The sequence below is a fragment of the Callorhinus ursinus genome, unplaced genomic scaffold, assembly GCF_003265705.2.
Source record: "Callorhinus ursinus isolate GAN/ISIS: 27379988/994484 unplaced genomic scaffold, GSC_fseal_2.0 scaffold11, whole genome shotgun sequence".
NCBI lineage: Eukaryota > Metazoa > Chordata > Mammalia > Carnivora > Otariidae > Callorhinus > Callorhinus ursinus.
Window position 1 is genome coordinate 43,078,910 of NW_027397073.1, and position 13,434 is coordinate 43,092,343.

At 35.4% G+C, this 13,434-nt stretch overlaps 1 pseudogene; it reads left to right on the top strand.

Annotated features, from left to right (window-relative positions):
* Positions 1–5,125: 5,125 nt before the first annotated feature.
* LOC112835227 (small ribosomal subunit protein eS25 pseudogene) lies at positions 5,126–5,584 on the top strand (annotated as a pseudogene).
* Positions 5,585–13,434: the final 7,850 nt, after the last annotated feature.

A 13,434-nucleotide genomic window follows, 5' to 3' on the forward strand; every position in this document is an offset into this window, starting at 1 on the left:
ATTTTAAAAAATCTTACATTTACGACTACAGAAAGAATACCATCTTACTGATCCAAAAGAAAAACATGTTCTCAATGACTGAGAGTCTACTGCCAATAAGTAGCACACATGTAAATAAACCTTAAATGGAATTTAACCTTGCAAAGCAAAAGAAATATCAAGATGTCAAACACATTTCTACTTGGTTTAAAATATTTAAATTAGTAAAAATATTGCTTTTGTTTCCAGAAAAAACTATTGAACCAAGAAACTTCCTGGCTTTAAGATTATTAAAAAGATTGTCCTATATGTGACTGTTATGAGCTCACAAAAATTCAGTTTTTATTTGCCAAGTTAAATCTTCTAGCAAATTGTTGGCAGTGTGAGGTTGGATACTCATATCACAATAATCCTGCCCAAATAGTCATGTTTGATTACTACTTGTTCTGGGCTGAGAGGGAAAAGTCCAATAAATTCTCACTACTACTTTTCAAACCAAACAGTAGCCACTGTAAACATAAGAGAATAAGACAAAATGACTGCCAGCATGAGCACACCTTTTTTCCTAAATGTTGGACTCTGAGAGAAGTATAACAATACATGGGAAGGAAAAGCCAAAAATATAAATTTTGGAGAGCCTATGGAGTAGGAACATTTCAGTAAGACCCCTCACTATTCCCCTTCATATGAACAGACACAAAAATAAATATTTATCTCAATCAATACGAAAATTAAAAAAAAATACTTCTTAAGTCAGTTCATTTCAACTATTGGGAGCTCCCAGGACCCAGGATATTAACCACTGTAGAAAAAGGAGCCTCTATCTGCAAGGCGTCATAGCAAATAATTGATTCATTAAAAATGCCTCTTCTGTTGAGTAATCATTTCAATAAGGACATGGGCTTAGCTGCGGTAAATGAGACACAAAATGATAATGTGTGAAATATGAAAGTCTATTTCTCTTACACATAAAATCTGAGCTGATGAGATGCTCCATGAGGTCACATGCGGCAAAATGTTCTTCCATCTTCTTGCACTGGCATCCCTAGGATCGGACCTTACCTATAGCCTAAGATGACAACTTCACATTCCAGCTATCAAAAACAAGGAGAGAGAAAGAGAAGGAGGCATCCTTTATTTATGAAGGTAAAATTAAAGAGTTGAAACCTTCGTGTCTTTCCATTGGCCAGAACTTTAATCACATAACTATATTTAGCTGTAAGGAAATCTGGAATATGTAGCCACTAACTGCACAACCACATACCAAAATAACAGTAATTCTATTTGTAGAAGAAGGAGGACAATTAACAGCCTCTGCCAGTGTCACTTTTGGGTATCTCAAGACACTAATACCTGCCTCATTCCCTTAATGGTAAGGACTAAATGAAATAATAAGCACGAAAGTATTATGTAAACCATAAAGCAATGTATGCATGGAAGACATTATTTATACTTTATACCGATATTTTAGTGACCAAATGGGAAAACACAAAACAGAAAGATAAAGCACAGCAGATAGGGAATTATTTAGTGACACTGTTCTCAAGGAAGGAGCATAAAGAAAAATCTGTTTTAGTGACTGAAGTTCATGCTAGTTATCTGTGATGTGTTAGACTCAGGATGCGTTTAGAGTGTGAAGGTTATTGCCATCATTTGAAATGACACCTATTTGCATCAAAATATTACAGATGACTTTCCAGTTCATGCTTCTTTCCACAGAAACTGCTACCACATCAACGTTTAGGAAATCAACCCCAGGTGCCAGGAAGCATGCTCGGCCCTAGAGATGAAGATGAATGTTGTTCGGGTAAGAAAGGCATCTACCTGCAGGTTTGTTTGTTTGTTTGTTTGTTTTCCTTGCAGGTTTAAGTCAGAAAAATCACAAAACAATGTCATAACCAAAATCATGCTAATATTTCTTAAAGTCCTGTGGGAGGAGCCTACAAAAGAAATTTATGCTAAAAGCACGGCATTTTGGTAATGCCAACAATGCTTTAAAATGCCCATATATCACTAGCATGTTTCTCTAAAGTTAAAATATTGAGTAAAAATTCATTGCAATTTTGGGAAATAATGGGTATTACTCAAAATACCTCCTATGCTACTAAAGTTCCTGAAATTTTAAAATGAGCAAACTATATATATATATATATTAGCTTATTACTTATTATATTATTTTATGTATATGCAATATAAATACAGGGCTGTTTCTTATATTTCTATCTTTACTGAATTTGTTTCTTGGAAGAAAGTAGAATATATATGGAATAAAAGAGACTTTTTGTAATATTGACATTTTTCTTTGAATAAAATTGTCTTTTGACAACAAAACAGAGCAAAGCAACCCATCAAAACATAAAATTATTTTCAGTGTGAGAAATTGGGAGCATTATTTTAAAAGGATTTATAACCATCTCCCTATATGTTTGCCTAGATGGATGTTTTAGGCGAGTGATAAAATGGTAATATTGTTAGACACTAAATATTCTGGCACTACTGACTCTGTTATTACATTTCATGTCATCATTAAGTCAAAGTACATCCAGGATGTAATTTTGTTTGGGATCTCTTGCTAGCTAGACAGTAAAATTAGAACTCTGAGGCCAACTCAAAAGTCATATTGAGGTATTGGTTTATAGCTTAAAGGATGTCTTAGTATAAAATATTTGCATACTCATGTTAATTCTGTTTGACAATTGTATACGCAATCTGAATACAAGTAAACTTTCCAATTTATATTTGATCCTAACATTTAAGATATTTTCTGAAATTAAATATTTTAGCAGAATATTTTATTATGCATTTTGTATTCCTTAGGAACTCATTTGTTTTCTGGATCATTTCTTTACAATTAGATGCTCGTAGCTATTTCACTACTTGATGAAATTTGGATTTTTAAAGTTTTTTAATTACAGTCCCAGTGTGTTCTAAACTTATAAAATTAAACAGTAAAAAAAAATAGAGTTCTGTTATTCTTCAGACCATGAATTTTTATGGTTAATTGAGAGATCTCAAGATCTCAATGACCAAAAATATCTCCCACCCTTCAGAAGTCTCTGAAATCCTAGCCTAAGGACACATTTGTTCCTACTGGAGAGAATAAACATTGATGTCATTGGCTCCTCTCTGTCAAAGTGTACTTTTAAGTTAATTATCAATCATAAACACATGACAGTAGAATAGGTTACTTGACACTTGGCAGCCAACTTTGGCCTGGACTGCACTGAAACACAGAAGAAGCATACTGTGATGATGGAGAGGGTGGGCATCTACATCTTGCATGCTGTACCTCAGTTGAAAGACACACCAGGAAAAGGTGTCAGTATTCTAAAGCAAGAATCAGAACATGCGATGTCAAGAGACGAGCTTGTGGAAAGCAAAGAAACTTAATGATGATACAGAAAAGCATTAAAAAGAATGATGAGAACATACCAAAGGCAAAAATGCCAATTTCACAATTTCGCCAAGGCCCTGGACCTCATGTATCCTCAGAGAGAAGAAACATTTTGGACAATAAAATACTCTTTTAATGTCTTCCAAGCAGCTAAAGTGTGCAGGTGTCAGCCAGCACTCTGGCAGGTAAGCCTTAAATACTAGAAGTTGTCTGGGTAGATGCTTAATCCAGCACTCTCCAAAGTGTATTCACATTGGTGGTCTGATAAGATGTTCTATTAAAAAGGATTTCTATAGTCAAATAGGTCCGGAGAACTCAGCATCTTCTAATTCCCTCCTAGAGACCCAAAACTTGTATTAGCATATTAAAGGCTTTAGAAAGTTTTAGAGTTGAAAAATCTTTATAAAAGCCAGCAGTTCCCAGAGTCTTTTTTTTTTTTTTTATCTCATAACCATGTTTTTAGTAACACCTATGAATATTTTGCTGGAAATGTTGAAATGATTATAATCGCTTTCCATCTGTGATGAGGCAAATTTGTTCCTAGTTATAAACCATGATAAAGGAAAGACAACTGCAATACATTGTACCCAGTAATGACAGCCACAAAATTATGATTAAAATATATATCTTTGCCAGAAATATCTCTTTTAATGAAAATTTCACATGAAAGAGTGTCAAATGGCCATTACTAAAAATTCAAATCCTCCTTACACCTTAAATATAGATATTCTGTAAGCAGTAATCAACCAAACATTCCCTTCCCAACAGTGAGTGGATTGACTGATTTAAAAACGGAATGTGGATTTGACCGATTTAATCAACACTGCTCCCCAGGACCTCCGGAAGGGTTGTTAATTGTGACATGACCAACAGTTGACATGAGGCACAGAACCAATCATTAAAGTCATCTTATAATTACTAATCTGAGTCAAATTTAACAAATTGTCTAAGAGAAAAATCTAGACCCTATATCTAATCTCTTCCAGCTTCCCCCTATCCATTTCCAAAATTAGGCAAATGCATTCAAATACATATATACAGTATAGAACAAGAAAATGCCAAGATCTATCCTGGGACTACCTCTGCGGCCAAAGTCATTCTCAACACTGCCTCAAACTCTGAACTTCTCTGTTAGCACAGGTTTCTAGCTGAAGCAGAGGCAAGTAAGATCTCTTCCTAAATAGCAGAATTTAAGGGTAATTTGAAGGTCTGTGTCACAAACCCTCATATTTTCTTAATCTATAGCCATACTACTCTCCCCTCCATCTGAACGCTTAAAATGATTGCTTTGGGGTTACACATTAAAATGTCATCTGGTTGCCCCACTAACACATTCCTTGCATAGTTGGAATATATGTCTTAAAATGATTTTTTAAAATGCAGTTTTGCTTTAGTAAGCAAGTTGAATAGCTTGTTGCGTAAATACATTTCTAATTTTTGTATAGATCATAGCTGGAACAATGAAACACCTGGACAATGAACTGGTTAAGCAAACAGGAGGAAGGAAGAAAACTGAGGAGTTACCAAAAGCAGATCCATGTTTCCTCTTTCAAAATTTTGTTTCTGGTTTGCTGCTAATTTTTTTAGAAAAGAGGTTTCCAGAAAGCTTTCAGAGTACTTTAATGTCTATGGTGCTGAATTCCTCCCTTAAATATCTATCATTTCATATGTAAGTGCAATGTGCTATAGTGAAAGAATGTGGACTTAGAAAGATAGGTCTGTTTCCTTTTTGTCTGACATCTTAGTGAGGCTGCAGGGGTAGACGTTGCTCTCCCAGCTTCGCTATGCCGCCCAAGGATGACAAGAAGAAGAAAGATGCCAGAAGGTCAGCCAAGAAGGACAAAGACCCGGTGAACAAATCTGGGGACAAGGCCAAAAAGAAGAAGTGGTCCAAAGGCAAAGCTCGGGACAAGCTCAATGATCTGGTCTTGTTTGACAAAACGACATATGACAAACTCTCTAAGGAAGTTCCCAACTATAAGTTTATAACTCCAGCTGTTGTCTCTGAAAGACTGAAGATTCGAGGTTCCCTGGCCAGGGCAGCCCTTCAGGAGCTCCGTAGTAAAGGACTTGTTAAACTGGTTTCAAAGCTCAGACCTCAAGTAATTTACACCAGAAACACCAAGGGTGGAGATGCCCCAGCTGCTGGTGAAGATGCATGAACAAGATCCCACCAACTGCACATTTTGGAAAATAAAATTTTATTAAATCAAAAAAAGAAAAGAAAAGAAAAAGATGGGTCTGGGTTCAAATTCTAGCTCACTAATATTCTGGCACCAAGGCCCTAGGTGCCCCTCCCATGGCCTTACTCATCACACCCATTATCCACCTCTGCAACATGAAACTCAGTGTGTTCTTTAGCTACAACAACCTCTCCTGCCTCAGACTCACCCAGCTATTCCAAATACACTTTTTCTATAAGTTCTTCACGATCCAAAACACTATTTTGTATTTGTTTTGCTTTGTTTTGTTTCTTTTCTCCATTTTTTCCTAATATTTTGAACTTCTTTGTACATTGCTATACCTACCTGGAAAATAGCGATTTTTTTTTTCTCTGCTCATGTTATTTTCCCTGGGAAGTCAGGAATTATACTTGTCTTGCTGACCATGCTAATATAATAGACCTTTAATAAATAATCTTTATGTGCTTTTGAAGAATATTACTTAACATCTCAGCTCCTCTTTTTTGTCTCCCCTGTAAAATATGGATACTAAAAGTAATAGAATTTTTGCAAAAGTTAAAAATGAGATGACTTATACATATAGCTCTCTTGTGCAGAAAACGTAATCAAGAAATGTTAACTCTCTTATCCATGCCCTTTTTTCTAAGATATAGAGCCATGGAAAAGACAAGAAGATAGCAGGGGGCTGGGGAGTGGGAATCTCTTTATCCTTTATGGCCATTATTATACAGATTTTATCTAAAGATTGTGTAGAAAAATTTGTCATGTCCGCAGCATACTTGATTAGAATTTTTTTTCAAAAACCTAAATTCATTTCATTTTTTAAAAATAGATTGTGCCTATTCATGGATTGTTGCTCCCATATATCCATATGGGTTATTCATATGTGTAAATGATCAGGCAAGGATTGTGCTGGTGTAATTAACATCACACTACTGAAATTAAACAGTGATATTTACAACTTGCTAGGTAGGGAATGGGGAGAGAGAAGGGAGAGTAAAAGAAGCTAAATAGGATATAGCAAGAAGTCCTTATTTCTGACCATGAGGAAACTGTTTTCAGCTCAGACTCCTCTCGGAATATTAATCTTCCTGCAAAAACATGTGTAAGATAAAACCCTTTCTCCCGTGAGCAATCAAGGACCCAGGAACAAAACCCAAAGTGCTAGAAAATCATGTCAGCAGAAAAAGAAACCATTTCAAGATAATAAGTAATTAGGGTTACATTTACAGAGCATAATTGAGAGATGATACCTCCTTAAAAGCCCCCATTGATTAAAATTCAGTATTTAAAGTGAACTTAGTGAACCCTTATAAGCAAAGACTAAGAATTTTCTGTAAATAGTGGAAATGGTCCTAAATCAAGAAAGGGAGAACCTACCATACACCCATGAAAAAAAATGAACATTGAGGAGCAGAGGAAAGGATAAGCAGAATTTGCCAGAGGAGGACAAAGTGTGGAGGAAAAAAGTATTCCTTTACTTATACTGTTCAAGTGTTATCCTTTGTTCCTTAGTGACAGGGAATTTGAAATTTACATCAGAAGCCTATAGTTTATCATTTATGTTACATTATAAATAAGTATGTTTAGGTTTATTATATGGTAAAGTATCTATGGTTCTCAACTCTTGAGTCAATTCATGCTCAACTAATTTTTTATCAACTTAATAAAATTCTGAGATAAAATTCATGTAATGCTATATTTTCTCAAATAGATGGACTATACCTAATTATTGCAGTCAAGACTTAAGAACCAGTGGTGTAAAACCTAGTAAATAATAACACCAGCACTTGATTTAATAAAGTTTATTTTTTCTGGGTATACTTCTGATTAGACTTGCACATGAAAGATACAGAGAAGGATATAAAACAATTACACTGTCTGATAATCCTATATCCAGTTATGGGACACATATGTACCAGGCAGTGTACTGGGCACTGTGATGTAATAATGAATGACAGTTCCTGTCCTCAAATTTATAGAATTCACCGGGGAAACAAAGAAACAGAAAACTATCTTGCAAGTGATAAACACACACAATGACAGGAGAAGGCTAAGACACGAAGAGAGACACCTAACCAGACTATTGGTTGGGGTAGCGATGTAGAGCATGATTTTAGCAGAGGTGATTTTCAAGATGCACAGTAGTAAACAGCAAACAGTGGTTGGCCAGGTGAATGTGGTAAAACATATTCCCTAGAGGGTCGCTGAAGATTGGAGAGACAAGCTAAGAGAAATAAGATGGGAAAGGTTGTAAAAGACCTTGTAAACCATTTTAGGAGCAGAGAGAAGCCATCACTCTACTTAAGATTAAAATCAAACGTTCAAAGTTAAACATATTTTCAGTGAACTACTTGATATTCATTTTCCCTACTGATGCTGGGATCCCCTATCCTATGAAGGGACCCTTGAACCAGAAAATGGATTGGAGAAGGGAAGATTCTGGTAAAACTAGAAGCAGGAAGACTATCATTGTTATTGCAGTAATCAAGAGAGGGGTGATGTTGGACTGAACTAAGTTACCAGCAATGAAGGGGGGGGGGGGGTGGACAAAATAGAGAGATGGTTAGGAAATAAAAACAGAACCTAGTGATCCATTACATCAGGTTTTAGTGAAGAAGACTGAGGAGTCAAATATAATGCAAACAGATTTATAGCTTGAGCAACTCAGTGCATGGCACTGCCATTCGCTTAGTTACGAGGAGCTGGGTTGTGAAAAGGGAAGAAGATCAAGAATTAATGTTTTCCATCTTGAATTTTACATATTTTTGTGATAGTCAAGTATAAATGTCCCATAGACAGTTGGATATGCAGGCTTAGATCTCAGGGGAGAGATATGTGGAAGAGATCTAAATTTGGGAGGTCACAAATCTTTACACGATCTCCACATTTGTAAGAGTTTATACGACCCTATGTCTTTGTTCTTCCCACTCCTATTTATATGTCCACCTTTGTACTAGATCCCAATGCCTCCCACCTGCTCAGGGACCTAACCATCACCCCATGTCTACATCCTCCTCTCCCCTGCTGCTCCTTTCCATCATCATTTATATATGCTAAAGCTTCTCTCATGTTTATCAGAAAGGAAGCAAACAAGCAAAACTCTGTCTCCTAGCCAACATCATATATCCCTCCTTCTTAGCAGAATTGCTTATTTTTCTCTTTTTCATTTCCTTCTAAAGTCTGGTTCTGTCCTTTGCCCCAATCTCCATCACCATTAGTCCACCAAAATTACTCCGTCCATTTTTCCACCAAAATTGTACTGCTTGTTATACAGTGAATTCAGTAACTATTCTCAGTCTTTATCTTCAGGGACTCTGAGCATCACTTGACTCTATTGACTACTCTCTCCTTCTGGAAGCCCTCTCTAGACTTTGTGACTGTTTATTCTCCTTGTTACTTCTCTTACATCTCCTTAAGAAGGTCCTCTCCTGTCCCTCAAGGGCTAGTACTCTTTTCTTACTCTACACATATCCCCATATGATGTCATCTATTCTTGTTATTATTTCATATAAATGATTCCCAAATATATACCTCTTGTACAGAACTTTCTCTGAGGAGAGCATATAGCTACAAGGTAAAATTCCATCTCCTTAGCTAGGCATCCTCTAGTCTAGCAATACTTTGTAATGCCGCTAGTCTAACTTGTTCACTCACTACTCCATGACACACCACAAGTGAGGTTTTTGTTCCCATCTGTTCTCTAATCCAGAATGCCCTACTCCTTTATTCTATTAATTTATATTTTATCACTCTTAAGTACAAGCTCAAAACTGACTTCTCCAGTAGATGTTTCTCTAACCACTCCCTCCTCTGAATTCCTATCATATCGTTGTACCATCCCCAGAGTACAGGAATAGCAAGAGATTCCATCTTGAATGAAAATGGTGATTTACAGAAAACACCAACCTAGTGCTCAGTACCAGGGAAGATTCGCTTTTCTCCATGTCCATACACAGCATGAAAGTCTCATGATTAATTATCAATGCCTACCACCAGCCCAAGAGAGAAGGGGCAGCCTCAAGTCACATAGTTACCATCCATGTTATGGTTCTTGAAATTCACTTCCTTGACCTCACTGATTTGAGGAATTCTTTATCTTAGGAAACAAACTGAGGGTTGCTGGAGTGGTGGGGGGTGGGAGGGATGGGGTGGCTGGGTGATAGACATTGGGGAGGGTATGCGCTATGGTGAGCGCTGTGAATTGTGGAAGACTGTTGAATCACAGATCTGTACCTCTGAAACAAATAATACATTATATGTTTAAAAGAAGAAGAAGAAGAAGAAGGAGAAGGAGAAGGAGAAGAAGATAGCAGGAGGGGAAGAATGAAGGGGGCGGAATCGGAGAGGGAGATGAACCATGAGAGACGATGGACTCTGAAAAACAAACTGAGGGTTCTAGAGGGGAGGGGGGTGGGAGGATGGGTTAGCCTGGTGATGGGTATTAAAGAGGGCACGTTCAGCATGGAGCACTGGGTGTTGTGTGCAAGTAATGAATCATGGAACACTACATCAAAAACTAATGATGTAATGTATGGTGATTAACATAACATAATAATAAAAAAAAGAATAATTCATATTTATTTTGATTGCAAGTGCCCTGTCCTTACAACCAGATTTGAAATCACAAATTAAAGACTGGATTTTATTCTTCATCATATTGTCACGCAAAAAATTTAATGATCAGTAAATGTTTGAAAAGGAGATGCCAGTAAATTTTAGAAGTGGAAACAAATGTGGTATACCGAAAAAGTAAGCTTTCTAAAAAAAGAAATTGATGTCTTACTACCTATTCTCTAGAAATGCATTCCAAAATTAAGTCACCTTACTCCCTATAGATCCAGATGGGATAATAATATTTTTAGAAAACATTTTCTTTTTGAATCTCATGCAATCTCTTCTTAAAAATCTATCAGTTTTAAAGTATATCCTCTGGTTTAAATGACTCCTACACAATTATGCGCACAGCCTCTATTAAATCCAAAGTCAAGCTTTATTGTTAAATATTCCTATTCATTTTCCATTTTAGTAAAACAATATCTTGAGACGTAGAGTACATTCAGACTTTTAAACGTATTTTAGAAGAAATGTAATATGTAGAGGGTGTTATACTAAAACAATGCTACAAAAATGAAAAATGATAGGGGTAAAAAATACCTGAAAAGGAATACTCTCTCCTTCCTCCCTTTTCCCGTCACCTCGCAGGATTCATTCCATTGCACATATTCTTTGGGAAATGCTTTCACAACTACAACATATAAAATATATGCTTCATATCATGATCAAGAAGAGCTCTAGACATATAGGAAACTAAATCCATGAATCAACCATTTAAATATCTAATATTTGAATTTAGTTTCACAGTTTAAATCCACTGGTGTCTTTAACACCTTTTGTATGGTTTTGTCATATTAATGGTTGATGGGCTAAAATTTATTTCAAGCAACAAATCAGAATATCCAGTTCCCAAATTTAGCTTTTTAAATTATTCCTCCTTCATTAGATGCTGCATTACTTCTCTTGTAACACTGGAGAAAGAAGTGTTGTCTTATAGAGACACAGTTCTGAAATAATGCTAAGATAAATGTCTATCGAAGTACTATGCCTCTGATTAAATAGTAGAGAGAACACAGTCTTTGGAATCACAAAGGCCAGATTTGAATCACTCTCTAATACTTACTCTATTATCTCAGATAAGCTGTTTACCCTCCATATGACTTTGGACAAGTGCCTCATTTGTGAAGTAGAAATAATACCTATCCCACAGAAGCTGCAGTCAAATGAAATTATGCGTATTCTTTAAAAAGCACAATGCCTAGAGATGTTCTGATTTGTTAGCTCTGATTATTTTCTTTCAAATGTTCCAAAATAAAATTATAAGCTGAAAATATGAATTTAAACAGCTACTATTATTTTTTAACATATTCATTAAAGCATGTGCTTGGTTAAAATAGGAAATGACAGTACTAAATTTTAAGTATAAAAGAATTTATAGTAGAAATGGTAATATCGACATATATGATTTACCATGCTGGCTGGGTTGGTATAGATTTTTTTTCTACCCCTTTCTTGCTGCTTTATAGTTAACAAATAAACAAGCTAATATAAAAGTTACCCTAAAGTTATTTACAACAGACTTCTGTAAGTCTGTGTTAAAAAACTTTTATAGCCCAATAGATACTATATGGAAAGAAACACTTATAAAAGGAACTGTGCTATTTATTCTCAAAAGATGTTCATTAAAAAAAAACAATGTTTCAAATGTTATTCAATTTTCACAACTTTTGATAAATTACAAAAGTATCTCTTTTTTCTCTCTCTTTCTCAAAAATTAGTAATGAAGTAGGAAGACCAGGATTGGTATTGAGTAGATCCACCTTTCTTTTTTTTTTTTTAATGGAACTACTTTTATACTTCTATAGGCTACCCTTCGTCACTTCTAAAACACGAGAGAGATTTTACAGAGATTTTTTTTCAAATACTGTGATACAAATTTTGACAATATTCATTATATAATATAGTGATCTCTGGAGAAGGTATGAGGACTCCCATGATATCATGAAGCTTTAAAAGTAATAAAGCAGGAGAGAGAAGATATCACTTCATGAATTTCAAGAAAATGGAATACAAGACAATAACGATATTATTATAATAGTTCATATGAAATAATTAATTATAGGCAAATAATGTTTTGTATTTTATTGTCTTCCAGAGTAGGTATACAACACTATCTTGGAAATTATTTAACTTTACTGTTATCTAGCCTATCTAAGAAAAGCTACCATGTTCTAGTTGGTAGAAAATAAAATGGGAGAATGCAGGTGTTGACAATAAATAACTGATCATCACACCCCATAGGATTTGGTTGTTTACTGAGCATTAGTATTCAAGGAAATCACAAGCATTTTGTTCTTTCCATTAAGTAATATTAGTGATAGTGATCTCAAAATACTATTATAAGAATTAATGTGGCAACACATTGCAAGCCCCTAAAAAATGATAGGTTTCATGTAAGACCCAAAATAGTAATACCATGTTAAAAACCTGAAGACTGCTCTTGAAGGTAAAAAACAGGACTCTCTGTATAAAAATAACACTGCATTATGCTCTTTGAAGCTGCAAACAATTTGAGAGGGTGAAATTTTATTTTCTCAGATGTTCCAGTAACACATAATTCTATGAAAAAAAATTAGATCTAGATATGAAAGAGAGGACACCTGGAGACAGATGAATTGAAAAGCTAAATTTGAAATGAATCATTGAACTAATGCATAAAAGCTATGGGTTTAAAAGTTTTACCCATGCTTCCTTTGCTAATTGCATTTGTTTCCTGCTGTGGCCCTTATTGTCATGATGCTGGTGATACTAAATTTGTGTGTGTGGAGAATGAGGCCTGTTCCCTTTCATGTCAGAGTTCCTGAAGAACAGAGGCCTGTATTTATTTCAATAGTGAAAAGGACATGTGAATGCTGGACAGTGCTGAGAGACCACCTCTCACCTGCCACCATTTCTTATCAAACTGAGGAAATACTGATTGACAATCTTGATCTGAGAATCTACATGTCCGTTCCTCTTCCCTCTCTAATCTGCCCCAAAGTAGGGCAGACATGTGAGGATCTGTAATATTTTGGTCATTAAGGTTCATGTGTCCATCAACTCTCTGTTTCAACACCATTGTATCTTTTAATTCTATGAAGGAAATAAATTCTAATTCTAATTACATGAAGGAAATAAAAATCTCACTACACCCTTAATAGATATTTGCAAAACCTATGACTTCACTCCATTATATTTTGTACTATCCCAAAGTAGAGCTAAATCCTGGGAACAAAATAATCAGGACACTGAAAGTCTGGGGTAAATTAACTTAATGCCTAA